The sequence below is a fragment of the Sciurus carolinensis genome, chromosome 14 (assembly GCF_902686445.1).
Source record: "Sciurus carolinensis chromosome 14, mSciCar1.2, whole genome shotgun sequence".
Taxonomy (NCBI): Eukaryota; Metazoa; Chordata; class Mammalia; order Rodentia; family Sciuridae; genus Sciurus; species Sciurus carolinensis.
In genome coordinates this window covers 8,056,292-8,071,496 of record NC_062226.1, presented here as the reverse complement: position 1 = coordinate 8,071,496, position 15,205 = coordinate 8,056,292, and the positions used below count along the sequence as shown (strand labels likewise).

At 51.0% G+C, this 15,205-nt stretch overlaps 2 protein-coding genes across 11 annotated transcripts in view; one reads left to right on the top strand and one right to left on the bottom strand.

The window, feature by feature from the left end:
* Positions 1-1,415, bottom strand: part of Angptl2 (angiopoietin like 2) — a 33,483-nt gene extending 32,068 nt beyond the window's left edge. For both annotated transcript variants that reach the window (XM_047523699.1, XM_047523698.1), the window contains exon 1: positions 948-1,415. The gene's annotated coding sequence lies outside the window, so the exon portion shown is untranslated. The remainder of the gene's footprint in view (positions 1-947) is intronic.
* Positions 1-15,205, top strand: part of Ralgps1 (Ral GEF with PH domain and SH3 binding motif 1) — a 245,413-nt gene that overhangs the window by 165,280 nt on the left and 64,928 nt on the right. The gene's annotated exons all lie outside the window — the stretch shown is intronic.

Below are 15,205 nucleotides of genomic sequence, written 5' to 3'. Positions count from 1 at the left end.
CTTTTCTGAGTAACCAAACTGGCCTCTGGGAGCTCTCCTAATCCCACAGCAGAGGCAACAGCTGACCCATGACACACATATCACAGAGGGAGAAGGGAAGGATCAGTGAAGAATTTCTGTTTGGAAATGTTATCTAACGCTGAGAACTTTCAAGGGACACAGTATGTGGCGCCCGCACTGTCCCCCTACTGAGCTGCCAGGGAAGCCCATCCTCCCCTATTTCTTGGCTGCATCCAGTCAGTACAAGACCTGGGGGCCATTGGGTGCTTGGAGGGGTCAGATGTCCTAGGGCATAGAGAGAAAGTCAGGGCAGCGCTTTGCCCCTGTCCTAGTGGCAGAAACCCATGGGTGACAGACATCCCATCCAGCACCTCTGCTGCTGTCCTCACCAGCTAGAGGGACGTGAACAGAGGCTGCTGGGCTCCAGGGAACTTTCTGAGAAGGCCCTGGTCTGCCTCTGGACTGCACTGGCTTCTGCTTCTGTCTTGGCATATTCTCCAACCTGGGTGTGCAGGAACCCAAAGCCCAAGGACGCCTCTCCAGGTCCAGCCACCCTGCTGTCTGCCGCTGTAGCGCTCTGCCCCCTTGAGCACACACCTACACGCACACGCACACATCCCGGCTGCGCCCGTGCCCAGGAGCCGCCTGCTCTCACCCCAAAGGCTCTTTGTCTGAAGGAGGAGATTGGGGCTCAATGATGAAGCCCTCAGCGTCCCAAACAGTGATCTTGTGCCCCAAACACCCCCCTGCTCGTGTCCACAGTCCTGCCCCGGGCAGATGCCTGGTTGGCTGCAAGTGAAAGCAGGGAGTGACCCCTGTGGGATCTGGCCGCACACACTCCCTGGTGGAGGGGTCAGCGTTCTTGAGCCCCTAGCCTGGGGGCCAGCTGCTGCCTTGCTGCGCCTTGCTGCCCCTTGCTGCCACAGACCTGGGAGCTGGCCCCTTACCTCTTCCCTCCTGTGTGGCTCCCGGGGCAGCTCCTCACATGCTTCACTGTGGTCGTCAGTGGGGCAGCTTGTCCATGGCCTCCAGGAGAGGTCCCAAGTCACAGGCCGAACTGGCGGCCCAGCAGCCCTGCTCACTGGCCTCTGTTGGCTCTGACTCGCAGCCGGCTCCAGCGGGGATGGGGCGGGGGCTAGCCGGGGTGCCCCAAGGCTGCTCACAACCTGCCTTCCCTCACAGCGGGGCGGGCGGCCACCTTGGTGCCATGCTCTGCAGGTCTGGGCTCTGGCAGCGTCGCTCAGGGCTTGGGGTCCATCCTCAGGCCGACTGCAGCAGCCTCATTTGAACTCCAAACTCCTTTGTGGAGCCTTTACATGCCGCCGGAGGAAATTGTGAGCACAGCCTGACCCTGGTTGGCTGCAGGCACTTCTCTCCACCCACCAGTGCAAGAGGATCCCCCAGGCCCCAGAAAGGCTCTGGGCCTCCCCTCAGCCCAGACAGGGGCGGGCCGCCGGGTGATGTCACACTAGCTCCGGCCCCAGCTGGCCCAGCCCCTCCCCGCCCGCCCACTTTGGCGGCCTCAGCAGCCCCCTCCTTCCTCGGCATGGGCAGCCGGGCCAGCTCCGCTCCCTGGCCCACAGCTCCCCAGAGCCCGCGCAGCTCCAGGGCGTCCTGCAGAGGCAGAGCACTTCCCAGTTGACTCAGGTAATGGGCTCAGGTCGCTGCCCTGCAAGCACAGGTCGCAGCCCTCCCTGACCACTCCCGCCCTGCACACTGCTCACAGAGCCCCAGTCCAGGGCTCCACTCAGCCCTGCAACCTCCCCTTGTCAGCTCCCATTTTGGAGGCCTCGCTAGCACTGCTCTCCAAACCCTGGGGAAGGAAGCCCAAGGCCTCCATACAGAAGCCACTGCATCCCTGCTGCTGGAGGGTAGCAGGAGGCAGCAACTTAGGACCACCCGCTGGGGGTGGGGCACCAGAGAAAAACTCACTTCCCACCTGAGTCATCTCTCCAGCATCCTTTACCTGCAACAGTAAATGAGCCAGATGCACTAGTATTCCATCTCCCAGGCTGCGCCAAGAATTCTGGAGGATGGGCCAGCCGGGGTCTGGCACTCCCAGTCTCTATGTGGCCCTGTCTGACCTCAGTGTTATCAACTGTGACTAGTGGGGCTCTTCTAGGAAGAACTGTTGAAATCCCACTCGAGTCCTCAGGGCAGAGTTTGCCACCTTAGGTGAAATCTGAACATTCATAGGATCAGAGCAGGAGAGAGTAGAAGGCACCAGACCCCACAAATCAAGCATCCTTCAGACCTGATGGCCTGTCAGGTTGGTCAGTGGGAAGGCAGGGTCAGAGGAAGGAGGGCAGGGGGAGAGGAGGGCAAGCCCCCCAAGGCACCCAAGAGTATAGGTTCACCCATCAGTTTGGACTACAGTGTGGGCAGTATTGGTAATGGCTCTTCTTTTCTTCTTAAAAAAAAAAAAAAAAAAAGCTTTAGCGATGATGGTAGTGATGACTTTTAGGTAAAAATTGGTGAAAAACTTCAGTGGGACTTTCCCCACCTCAAGGCACCATGGATGGCATTCCTGGTCCCTGGGCAGAAAGGCCACCAGGGCCCATTCAGGACTGCCACTTCCCCCTGCAGCGGGGAACTGTCCTTCTTTTCTCAGCTGCTCCCCAGCCTACTCAGGCTGTCCCCCTTTTTCCATCTGTCGGTCCCTTCCCTTCTTAGAAGAGAGCCTGTCTTTGCAGGTCACCACATTAGAGAACTGAATTAGACGTCAGCCAGAAATACTTCCTTGCTCTACTCTGGGGCAAAAATGCCAGCCACTCTGGATTCTCCAAAAGGCCTGGGGGTCCTGAGGGGCCATGGGGAGCCATGGTGGGCTGGGGATTGAGAAGCACGTGGGAGGGAGCTACATTCTCCTCCTCAAGCTGTACCCATGGCAGGATGAAGGCACCCATATTCTGCAGCCCAAGATAAACCCTGAGAGTTGGTGTGTCTTTCTTTTCCCTTCTGCTCTCACTCCCTTCTCTCCCTCTCTCCCACTTCTCCAAGAGTTTGTTAGGAACCTGCTCTCAACCAAGGTCCCTGTCCTCTGAATAGCAGTCAGGCTGGGAGACAGATTGAGCGTCGTACACAAGAGGTTCCAGGCACTGAGGGCAGATCTCACCAGTAGACCTGGCTGAGCCTGGGTGGGGCAGTCAGGGCTCAATGCGGAAGTGATGCTCAGAACTAGCAAGGGACCTGGTAGAGAAAGAATGGTCTGGGCAGAGAGGATATGTAAAGAGCCTGAGCTTCTTCAGAGATAGCCCGACGTCATCTCCCAGTACACAAGGAGACCTCAACACTCCTCCCTGGTGGCCACGCCCCACCCCTCTGAATCTCAGTGGCTTTGTGCCAGCAGAATGCAGTGGAAACCATTCTACCTGACTTCCAAGACCAGGTGAGAGAAGGCTGTGTGCTCTGCCCTGTTCCCTGAGGCTCTCTTCTGGAACCTTGAGGCAAGCCAGAGACTAATCTGTACAGAAGCCACGTGCGTGATAGGCAGCAGTGACCCCAGACATGTGAGGAGAGAAGCTTCCAGTTGCTTCCAGCCCCTGGGCATGGGGTCACCTCAGCCCCTGCATTACTCTCAGCTGTGGAGTCTTCCTTCTGGGGCCCTGACATCAGGAAGCAGAGATAAGCCATTCCTCCCTTCCATATCCCAATTCCTGACCTACGGAGCCCATGTCTGTGGGGCAGTGGTGGTTCCAGGCTGGCGGGTTTGGGCGAGTCTTCCCCGCAGCAGTAACTGGGGCAGACACTGAAGCTGCAGAATTGAGTAGCGAAGTGGAGAGATGAGACCCTGATAGAGAGGTGGGACTTAATCCCAAGAAGCCACCAAAAGGTTTTTTTGTTTTTTTGTTTTTTTTTTTTGGCGGTGCTGGGGATCGAACCCAGGGCCTTGTGCTTGAAGGCAAGCACTCTACCGACTGAGCTATCTCCCCAGCCCCCCCACCAAAAGGTTTTGAGCAGGGTAGTGTCAAGACTACTTTTATTTGTAAAAGGTCACATTAGTTGTTGAGTGGAGACTGAACTGATGGGCGCCACAGACTAGCTGTCTGGAGCTAGTGGCAGTGGTTGTCACCATCCTGCTGAGAGGTGATTGGAGGGTGATTGTCCCACCTCCCCAGTCCCTTCCTTAATCACTACAGTAATTCTGTTTTCCAAATTTGAAGTTCCTAGGATCCCATTAATTGAGGGAGGAGCATCAGGGTGCATCATGTGACTAAAGCATAGAGGAGAAAGGATTCTTCATTTTCCTTGAAGTTTTTCATCAGAATGAAACGTGTGATGTTGACAAGGCAGGAGAATACAAAGAATCTTTCATGTACGTGCCAGAATTTGTATAAATGCATTCATGTGTTTTCATGTCTTATCACCTTTCTGACAGTAACAGTTTTTTTTCCTGTTGGAAACATCAGGTCATCTTCTAAGATACTGCGTGTGTGGCAGGAGTTTGTGGGGCCCACGCATGGCATGTTATAGAGGGAGGGGGTGCTTGGAACTCTGACTTGCTCTATCCTGCAACCTGAGGCCTACCTGAGTCTAAAGTTTTATATTTCCCAAAGTGAACTCAACCCCCTGCACATTTTTTGAATCTTTCTATTGTCTTCTGGTCCGTGTTGCTTCTGATAAGTCAACTACCTTCCTTATTGTTGTTCCTGTATACAACATGGGTCTTTTGGCTTCTTTCAAAATTTTCCCCTTAATCTTTGATTTTTTAGCAGTCTGATTGTGATGTGATTAAATGTGATTTTCTTCATATTTAGTCTATATGGGGTTCACTGAGCTTCTTGAACCAATGGATTGGCGATTGAACCCAGAGGCACTCAACCACTGAGCCACATCCTCAGGCCTTTTTTATATTTTTACTTAGAGACAGGGTCTCACTGAGTTGCTTAGGGCTTTGCTAAGTTGCTGAGGCTGGCTTTGAACTTGTGATCCTCCTTCCTCAGCCTCCAGAGCTGCTGGACTTACAGGCATGTGCCACCATGCCCAGCTAATTTTTTTTTTTTTTCACTAAATATGAGTGTGTGGGGGACATTCAGGGTCATTATTCTTAAATATATTTTAGGCTCAATCCCCCACTCCTTCTTGAACTCTGTTTACACACTTGTCATCCCATAGGTAACTGAAGCTCCATGTATTTATTCTTCATTTATTCTTCTCTCGTGGTTCAGTTTGGGTCATTTCAATTACCTGTTCCCAAGTTTGCTAATCCTTTCTTCTATAATATGTAATCTATTAATTTCATCCAAAATATTTTCTATCAGGTAATGTGTTTTTTTGATACTTAGGATTTCCACTTGGATTATTTTTACAGTTCCCATTTCTCTTTCATTATTCCCTATCTCCCTATCCACTCATTTATTCTGTCCTTCATTTTTCCTGAAAATCCTAGGCATATTTATAATGGCCATTTTTAAATCCTTGTCTACTAATTCCAGCATTGAGATGGGGCATGCATCTGACTTTATTGACTTTTTTTTTTCCTTCTCTTGATCGTGGGTCACATTCTCCTTTCCTCACGTGTCTAAAATTTTTTATCATGTACTAGGCACTAGACACAATACATCAAAGAGCCTCTGTATCTGATTGTCTTCCTCTGTTGTGTTTTGTTCTAGCAGGAAGTGAAGCTATTTGGTTTTGTGGAGGTTTGGTCTTTAGGCTTTGTTTAGGTAGTTTTATTTTGGGTTTGTCCATAGCTGTGGGGCATACCTTTCACTCTACGCTTACTCGTAAGGCATGGCTTTTCTGGAACCAAATCAAAAGCCTTATGTGTTTGCTGAGCTGCTTTAACATGGTAGGATTTGAACTCCAAACTCTGTTTTCTGAGATATTGTTGGAATCTCTTCCTCTCCACTATTGCTTTGGTCCTTGGAATCTCTCTCCACATGTGTACAATTTCTGTGCTAGCTAGGAATTTGAGGGAAATCTGTGCAGTAATTTGGTTGCTTCCCCTCCTGTGGCTCTCTCCTTTCTGATATTTTTTTCCTTCAGTTTCCAGCTTCAAAATCTCTTTGTCCTCTTCCCAGATAGTGAGACTGCTGCTTTCTGCTTCAGTTCTACTCTTCTGTGCATCTCCATATCCCAGAAGTACCCTAGCGTGCTTCCCCTTTTTTAAGGACTGTGTTCCCTCCAGCGTTTCTGCTTGTGGTGCTTCTCTGTTGCTTTTGAGACTTGTTTTATTTGTATTGTCTGGAGCATAATATTGCTGCTGATCAGGGGTTAGGTCAGTAGAGGCTTCTCCTCCATGTCAGGACCTGGGACTTCCCACATCCCATTTGAATTTGTCTTCTCACCCAACACCTGTTCTCCTGCTGCTGTTGGTGGCACTGTAAGCCTAATCAGATGGCTGGGGTGGCTCCTTATCCATGGCCTACCCTCCCTGCTCTTGGTCATATTCTGTTGGGAAATTTCAGCCCAAGAGGCCCCATCTCAGGTACCCACCTGGTCATTGGAAGATGAAAGAAACGTGCTATCCTCGCACATCTTGTTAGCACATCCAGTTCTACATTTAATAGGTATCAGTTCGTTTCTTCCTCTTGTTATAGTTTAGGTCTTGGGTGCCATCCAAAGGCCCATGTGCTGAAGGCTTGGTCCTCAGCCTGGGCCACTTTGATAAGGTGGTGGAACCTTTTGGAGGTGGAGCCTATTGGGAGGAAGCTAGGTCATTGGTGGCATACCCACAGAGGGGCCCCATCCTCTCATCTTCCTCCCCCTTTTCTTCCTGTCCACCATAATGAACAAACCTCCTCTGCCACATGTTCCCACCATGTGTGCCTCACCACAGGCACAAAGCAACAGGGCCAAGAAACCGTGGACTGAAGACTCTGAAGCTGTGAGCCAAAATAAACCTTCACTCCTTATAAGTTGATTATCTCAGGTATTTTGTGCTGGAAAGCAGACTAACACACCTCTCAAAACTCTATGAGGGAGTATTATGATTCTGTTCTAGCAAGAGACTGAGGATTAGCAAATTGAAGCTGCCTACTGAGCCACACAGGTAGGAAGTGAAGGGCCTGGGATTAAACCTTACATCAAGCTAGGAGGAACACAGTTGTCCTGAAAATGAGTTGCATTTCTTCAATTCTAACACACTTTTTCTTGTGTTCAGCTCTCTGGTGCATCTTCCAGTTGATAGCATGTCATAGTCTAGTTTGCAGCCCTTCATTTCTCTAACTAGAATATGACACATTTTACAATTGAGGACTTGCTTGTCAGATTTAAATAAGTGTGACCGTTTTAGTCATCAAAGCTCCAGTTAGGTTGGCCCACGGTGGAAGGAAAGAGGAAGAAAAAGGCAAGGCCCCTCCTTTCCTGGTCAACTGGACTTGAAAAGGCCTGGGGGAGTGTCCAAGCATCAGGAAGCCTGCACACTGCCAAAGGCATCCATCTACCCAGATGTAACAAAACAGCTGCCTCTGAGCTGAGAGTCAGCCAGCAGGTCCCTCCTCTCCTGGAGGCGTGTGTCAGGTCCTGTGACTCGCTGCTCCACGCTGGGCTGGGGAGCTGCATATTCTCTGGCCCTGGTGGGAAGTTAGGAAGTTGTGAAGACTCCAAGACAGTGCTCTGTCCAATGTCACAAGCCTATCCAGGCACCATAGAAAGTCCTTTGAGAACTCGGTCTGTTAAATGCTTGCTAGATAAGTCAATCCAAATGTCAGAATAGACTACCTACTCAGTTTCAAAGCAGCCCTGAGAGCCAGTTTTTAGCTCACATATGACCCATTTCATTTCTGACCTCTCCCCTGACCTGTCAGGGGACAGTCAGGGCAGCACCTCTCCTCAAGTGTGGACATCACCTGACAAATATGTTTGTTAGTCAACAAATATTATTAAACCCCATTGGCGCACCAGGTCAGTTTGCCCAAAGCCAATTTGCTGAGACTTTCAGTCAACTGGTTTTCATTTTGCCTCAGAACAAGATTTTAAGGAATGCTCATTTAGCCTTGGCCTAGCACTCTTCTATTGCAGCTGATCTGGGACCCATTCCCAAGAGGGGAGATTGAGGACCAGGAAGAGTAGAGACTCCATTGTAGTTTGCTGGTTTTCTTTGTTTCTTCATAACAAAAACTTAATAGAAATTTTCTAAAGCTGTTTAAAATTATTCCCATCCAATATAAAAAATTTTAAAATATTGTCATTACTGAAACCTGGTCTGGACCAGACAGGGCCTTTGTCCCAGATGTCCCCACCTCTGAATATTGCTGCATCAGAGAAAAACTTCATGACATGAACCTTTGGGGAACCATTCAAGATCCAAACCCTAACAGATTGCAACTCCCCTACCTAGATACCTGCTAAAATCCTCTCGGCAGAAAGCAGCCTGGCTGTTTCTGACCTTGTTGACCTTTCTGGGACCCAAGGAGGCAGCTAAGCAGATAAGTGAGGGCTTCTGGCAAAAGCCTGATAAAGTGAGTGTCCCAGGAATGAGAGCAGGGGGGTCACCAGACAGAGGTGCTGGTGCCAACCCACAACTGCCGCAGGGAGCTCTCTGACTGCAGGTCTGGTGTAGGGGTCTCCAGGGACCCCACGTAGGGCCTGCAGGGAGTAAGAGCACTGGTGTAGGAGGCTTGCTTCAGTGCCACCAGCCTCCAGACTACTTCATGCCCACTCTCCTCCCTCCCTGGGCAGGGCCAGGTAAGTCCTGGCTCTGAGACCCGAAGCCCTGAAGGGCAGGGATGGCCTTTACTTCTGCTGGGGGTTCTGCCCTGTGCCCGAGGTTGGCCCACATGGACTGCCTCAGTGGGCTTCCTTGCCTGGGTTGGGGCTGCCTGGTGCAGGCACAGAGGGGAACAAGAGGGTGGGAAGAGCAGGTGCCTCAGCAACTCACTCCCTGCAGAACCACGCTGTCTTTGTGGAGCGGGGTCTGCCAGCGATGGCTTCCAATTTCACCTCGACCACTTATTAACTATGTGACTTCTGAATTCTCCAGTCTCAGTTTCCTCATTTAAAATGAGACAGCACTGCCCCTTCCCAGGATGTCTGGGAGGAATAAGTGAGTCAGTGTGAGTGCTAATGTCCATTGTGGCATCTGGACAGAGTAGCTCAGTACACAGTCTTTTTTTGGTAACCTGGAGCCCCATTATTTTGGGTCCTCTGAAAGGCAGTCACTTTGTATCTCTCTTGAGAACTTTTTGGGTTTGTCATATCTGTCATTGTCCCAGCACCACTACCTCTAGCCTCACTACTAATAGTCCTTTAATTCAAGGAGAACTTACTGCCCCTTCCTTTGTCTGCAGCCTGTGTAGGAAATCTGCTTAACTGCAGAAATGAATCTTTTTAACACGTTGGAATGCAGGCTATGGTAAGACAGTGCAGATAACACCCCCAAAATAGCTCTTAACATTTTATAAGCACTTATTGATCTTTACAACAACTCTATAAGGTGGGTTCTGTTGTTATTTCCCAATGTTTTAGTCAACTTTCTCATTGCTGTGATCAAAAGACTTGACAAGAACAATGTAGAAGAGAGGAAGTTTATTTGGGGCTCACAGTTTCAAAGGTCTCCATCCATAGATGGCTGACCATTGCTCTGGGCCTAAGATGAGGCAGAACATCGTGGCCGAAGGGCATGGAGGAGGAAAGCAGCTCAGGACAGAGAGAGAGAGAGAGAGAGAGAGAACACCCAAGTGAGCTTGCTCGCCAGAGACAATATATTAACCCCAAAGTCATGCTCCCAATGACCTATTTCTTCCAGCCATACCCTACCTGCCTACAGTTAATCTATCAGTGGATTAATTCACTGGTTAAATGATGACTCTCATAATCTAATCATTTCACCTCTGAATGTTCTTGGATTGTCTCACACTTGAGTTTTTGGGGGACACATCATATCTAAACAATAACACCCAATTTCTGGACGCGAAAACTGAGGCTTATGTTAATTGCCTTGCCCAGGATCACATGCTGGACCAGTGGTGAAGTGGGCAGTCTGGCACACAGGGACTCTCATCTCAGCCTCTGGGGGTCTGCCTGTGTGATAAATAAGTCAGTTCCCAGATCCCAGGAAACAAGTCATTCAGATAATCCACTAATTGGCTGGAAAACTACAAGTTCACCTCTATAAACATGCAATGTTTCAAAGTTTCTGTCTGTTCTTATTTGGCCTTTTACACAGAGCCGCAGGGACACACAGATGCACATTAGCTCTGGCCTCTGTAAGCCCTGGTTGATCACGATGCCCGCCTCTCCTGGGTGACTCAGGCGCGTGCAACAGACTGACCTCACTGTGGGCTGCAGGACGAGGAAGGGACGCTGCTTACAGGAGCCCCATAAACCCCAGGCAGCTGTGTTTGTTGTTGCTTTTGCAGCTCTCCCTAGCAAACACCTTCCCTTCCCAGCCTCCCCTCTTCTCCTCCCTCTCATTTACTGCTTCTCACCAGCCACGGTCCAGCAAACTTAGTAGTTATTTTAAATGGAACTAACTTGGCCTAAAGGGCTCTCCCATGAGGGAAGTACCTGAGGATGCCCGAGCTCCATCACCTCAGTCTGAGTGCCCAAGGCCTTGGAGCTCACCAGCCCTCTGCTCTCACATGACAGCTGTAGGCCATCGCAATTCTCGTGGACGTGGCCCAGTGGGAGGCCCTCCACGTGGATTCTCACAGGTTTCAAGACAGGACTGCCCAGGAGAGGTCCTCACCACCACCTTCCATCCTGATGATGAGGTGGCTTAACTCAGCCAGGAGCCACAAAGCCAGGGCTTGGATCTGAGGCTGCTGGAACCCGAAGTCCACACCCCTGACAGACTTCCCAGCAGTGTGAGGTGGGGCAGCTTAGGGATGCTCCCAACCCTCATTTCTTCATCTGTAGGATAGTATTGTTTATGCCCAGGGCTAGTGCCAAGGTTGTGATGATGTGTGCCTGACACGTAGTAGGCGTTCTGTTGATGTCAGGTCTCTTGTACGCACACTTCAGCCCATCCTAGGGCAGTGGTTCTCAAGCTTCAGTGGCTTCAGAATTCACTTGAGGGCTTGTGAAAACTCAGTTTTCTAGGCCCCACCCTCAGAGTCTCTGGTTCAATAAGTCTGGCATGGGGCCCAGGAATTCAAATTTTGTTCTAACAAGTTCACACAAGGACCCTTGAGTCTGGCTTGACCTAAAAGTGACCATAACCTTCTTCTGATAACTGTCTTGTGTGCAGATGCCAGCTCTAGCGGACAGCAAAGCATGGTTTGGCTTTCCCTGGCCATTTCCTGGGAGCTGACCTTTTTGCTCTCTCTCTCTCACCTGCTTGTCATGGGCCTGGGAAGATGCAATGTTTAAGCTGCATGGTAATGTCTGGACAGGTACCAGGATTCACTTGACCAGTTTCATCTCATCTCTGGTACAGAATGGAAAAGAAAAAATCATGAAAAAGAATGATCTTATAGAATGACTCTGGGAAGTTAACTACCAAAGCAACAACAGAACACCTGGCACTCTGTTCTGACTAGGCATGCTTTTCCTTGGCAGTTGGAATTTTAGGTTTCCGAGAAGCGATGGGTCTTCTTTCCTCCCCAGCAGACTGGATGGGTGGGTGGGCTACATCATTGCCCTTGGGGACCCAGTGCACAGCTCAGAGCCTGACACATGCAGGTGGGTTGGCAAGTAGGTGAATGGCGTGGCACAGTGGTGGGCGCTGCAGAGAAACCCAGGACTGCACCTGGGCCTGTCCTTCCCAGCCCAAAGACCCTGAGCGCACAGTCTACAACATGGGCCTGCATTTCCTCTTTCCTGAATCAGGGATAAAAATAACACCTGTATTCTCTAGGTTGGCATGGGAGTTAAATGACTTAAGATGTTCAAAGTGCCTGCTTGCAGGAAGTACTTTATTTTTCTTCATTGTCATGATCATTGTCATTGTTATCCTGACACACAGCCTCGTGTACTGGTATGGAGTGTGGGTTCTGGAACCAGACTTCTGGGTTGAAATCCTGGCTCCACCACCGACACCTTGTGTGTCCTTATTCACATCACTTCTTGGTGTTCCTGTGTCCTCCTCTGTGAGGCAGGGGATCGGAAGCCCTAGCCTCCTGGTATTCTTGTGACTCCTGAGGACATGTGCGTATCAGGTGCTTCCCTGCTGTCTGGCCTACAGTCAGCACTGACTCCATCCCCTTGAGCCTCTGCAGAGGGGCGGAAGAAGCCCAGGGAGAAAGCAGCCAAGCCCCAGGAGAGTAGGAGGCTATCCTCCTCCCAGACCCCCACCCTCAACCCCACCCCAGGGGAGAGAAGGGCAGCTGGCAGTGCTGTGACTGGCTGCAGAGCCATACTGGGGTTTCTGCTGCTGGAAGCCCTCCTCCTGGCAGCCCATGCAGGAGCAGTCCCATCTTCAGCTGGAGCTGCACACTCAGCTGGTTCTGATTACTCTCACGAGCTCAAGAGCGTGCCGAGGTGGCATCCTCCTCCACAGAGCTGCCTTTGCCTGCGGACATCACCCTATTTCCGCTACCTGCCAGGCTGGGCTGCATCGGATGGGGTAGACCCTATAGGGACAAACCCCATCCCTGACCTCGCCTTTCCTCTTCCGCCAGGCTCACTCTGGTCAGCCTGGATCTTGGACCTCCAGCCCATATTGTCAAAGAAGCATCCAACACCTCGATTTTCACCCCATGGGAACCTCCCCTTCCCCCTTTAACACAGAGCCCAGACCGTCCCTGGTTTCTATGAGTGCAGAGCATTTGGTAAACAGAATGCCTGAGCTGTGACTTGCTAGAAGGGGCAAATCCCAGCTGACACCCCAGACGCTCAGCCTATTTTGGGCCTGGTCTGTCTCCCACTGAGGTCTGCAGTCAGAGTGTTCATCTTGGGGCCCCCAGCATCCGCTGCAGGGGTCAGAGAGACTACTGGGCTAGTCACGTTCCTTTACAGCCTGAATGTTGGCCCAATCCAGCCTCCTGCCCCCGCTAAACAGCTCATGCCTGGGATCCACTTAGTAAATGCTCTTGTCCTGCACCCCCCGTGAATGCTGTGATTCAGCACACACAGAGAGGAGCTTCACTTAAGAAAGAAAGTATTCACTGCTGCCATCCAGCTCCGCCACGCCGGAGACAGCTGCTGGCTCCTGCCAGCAGCCAGAGCCTCACAGGACAGGGCCGCCCACCTCACCCTCCACACACAGGGCTCTCTCCTTTTTAAATTTTTTTCCAAAGACCCACCATCTTTTGGTCATTAAACTAAATGCAACTTAAATTTGTATTCAGAACACCTCATTAATGATAAGTACCAGATAAATAGAACCTGGAATTAAGAGACACCCATTCAATAAAATGTGTTCCAGTGCACCTGGCACTGCGCTAGGCTCCTCAGCAGAACTGGGAGCAGCCTGGCGGACACAGCCTAGTGACCTGGATTCTCACCTGACCCCCTTCGTTACCTTTTCTTAGATCTAGGTTTTGAAAATGCAAGTAAGTGATAGTAGCAGCCATGTCTACTGTGAAGTTTATGGATGTGCTAGACTACATAGAAGATGACATTCTCTGAACTTATTTCTTCCTTAATGTGTTGTGATCTCCACTGTGTAGAAAATTGAGCCCTAGAATGTCAAAAGTCTTTCCCAGATCACAGAGCAGGGTCTTGCTCCCAGAACAGACTCAGATCCTCACTGCTTCATTGTTAGAGCATATGCTCTCTCTGCAGAACCTGTCACTTGTATTAAATAAGAACAAATGTCCTAACAAGCTGAGGCTAATACTACAACATTCACCAGAACAGATCAAGGTGCTGTCCCCACCTAACCCTAATGCCAGCTCCTTTCCCACTCCTTCTGCCTCCTGAGTCTGAGATGGTGGGCAGATACCATGGGAAGGAGAGGGTTCTGGACTTGCAGCTAAAGGCAGCACTGAGATGAGACAGCTGCTCCTCCTGTAGGGGACACTGGGTGTGTGGTGAGCTATCGGCCCTTGGCCCACAGGGAGCCTGGGAGAGCCTCCCTGGAACTGAGAGCAGCAGGGCCATGTCCTTCTAGATCCCCTCCTTCTGTTGGGAGAATAGGAGGAGGGCAATTGACATGTTGGGTCACACTGAACATGGAAACTGGTGCCTGCATCTGGTGTAGAGAATTCTAAAGGTAGAAGTTTCTAGAGTCATGAGGACCTGGGCAGCAGGAAAGAGGTGGACTCCGCCTTCCCTTGCCAATTCTCTGTGGCCTTGGCAGGAACCAAGAAGCACCCCAGTAGTTGTCGCAGTTCTACGTGAAGGGGTGCTGAGGCTGACAGAGGGCAGGAGCTGTGAGAACCCTCCACCAGCCCAGAGAAAGGGTCGGGGACATGTGCTCCATGTGGCAGGGAAAGGAGACCTGGCTGCCCTTTGGAAGTGGAGGGGCCAGGACAAAGCTGAACATGACCCTAGGAGACCAAGATCACCAACTGTGTAGAGACCACCAGCTTGATGGGGCCCCTGCATCAGAGAAACCTGCCCACAAGCCCTCCCTGCCTGATAGGCACCACTGTGTGAGCCTGAAGGGGTTTGGGAGGAACTGTCTCCTTCACCTCCTCCCAACCCCAGAGCCATAAATAGCTTGTGGGTCAGGGAGGGGACAAAGGAGAACAGAGATGGATTTTGAATGAAATTTTGAAATAAGACTCTTCTAATGATGAAAAGTGGCCACAAAGTTCTAGAATCTGACCCAGATTTTGTTTAGGGACCTATACTTGGAAAGGGAAGTCAACTCAGCACAACTGGGGAGCAGGTGTTGGAGAGAATAAAGCATTTCATATTTATATCCCCAGTGGATTCAGACCTCCATAAACTAGTAGTGACATTGATCATCCCATGCGACCCCAGGTTGGGAGTCCCTGATCTGGCCACCTGGACTTCCCACAGATGCCCAGAAGCCCAGGGTTGCCCAAGGGGGCCCTGCCCACTGTGTAGGAGAGATGGCAGAGACACCCCTGAGCACCACTGGCTGCTGCCCACCAGCGAGGCCCATGGTATTGGAGAGGATTTGGTGAGAGAATGGCAAAGAATAAAGCAGGAGCTGGGAGCCTCGTGGGCATTCCTGAGCCCGCACCCTCTTCCAGGCACCTGTAGAGGCCTTCACAGGCTTCCCGCCTCCTTAATCCCAAAGCCGCAGGTGTGGAGCTTGAGTTCCAGCTCACTGCTGTGTACCTTGGGAAGGGTTCCAACCTCTCCGAGCATCGTGTCCTGCAGCGTGAGCAAAACGGTCCCTGACAGTGGAATTGTGGTCGGGTATGGAATCCTGCACTCAGTCCCCAGAGGGCTCTGCACCTCG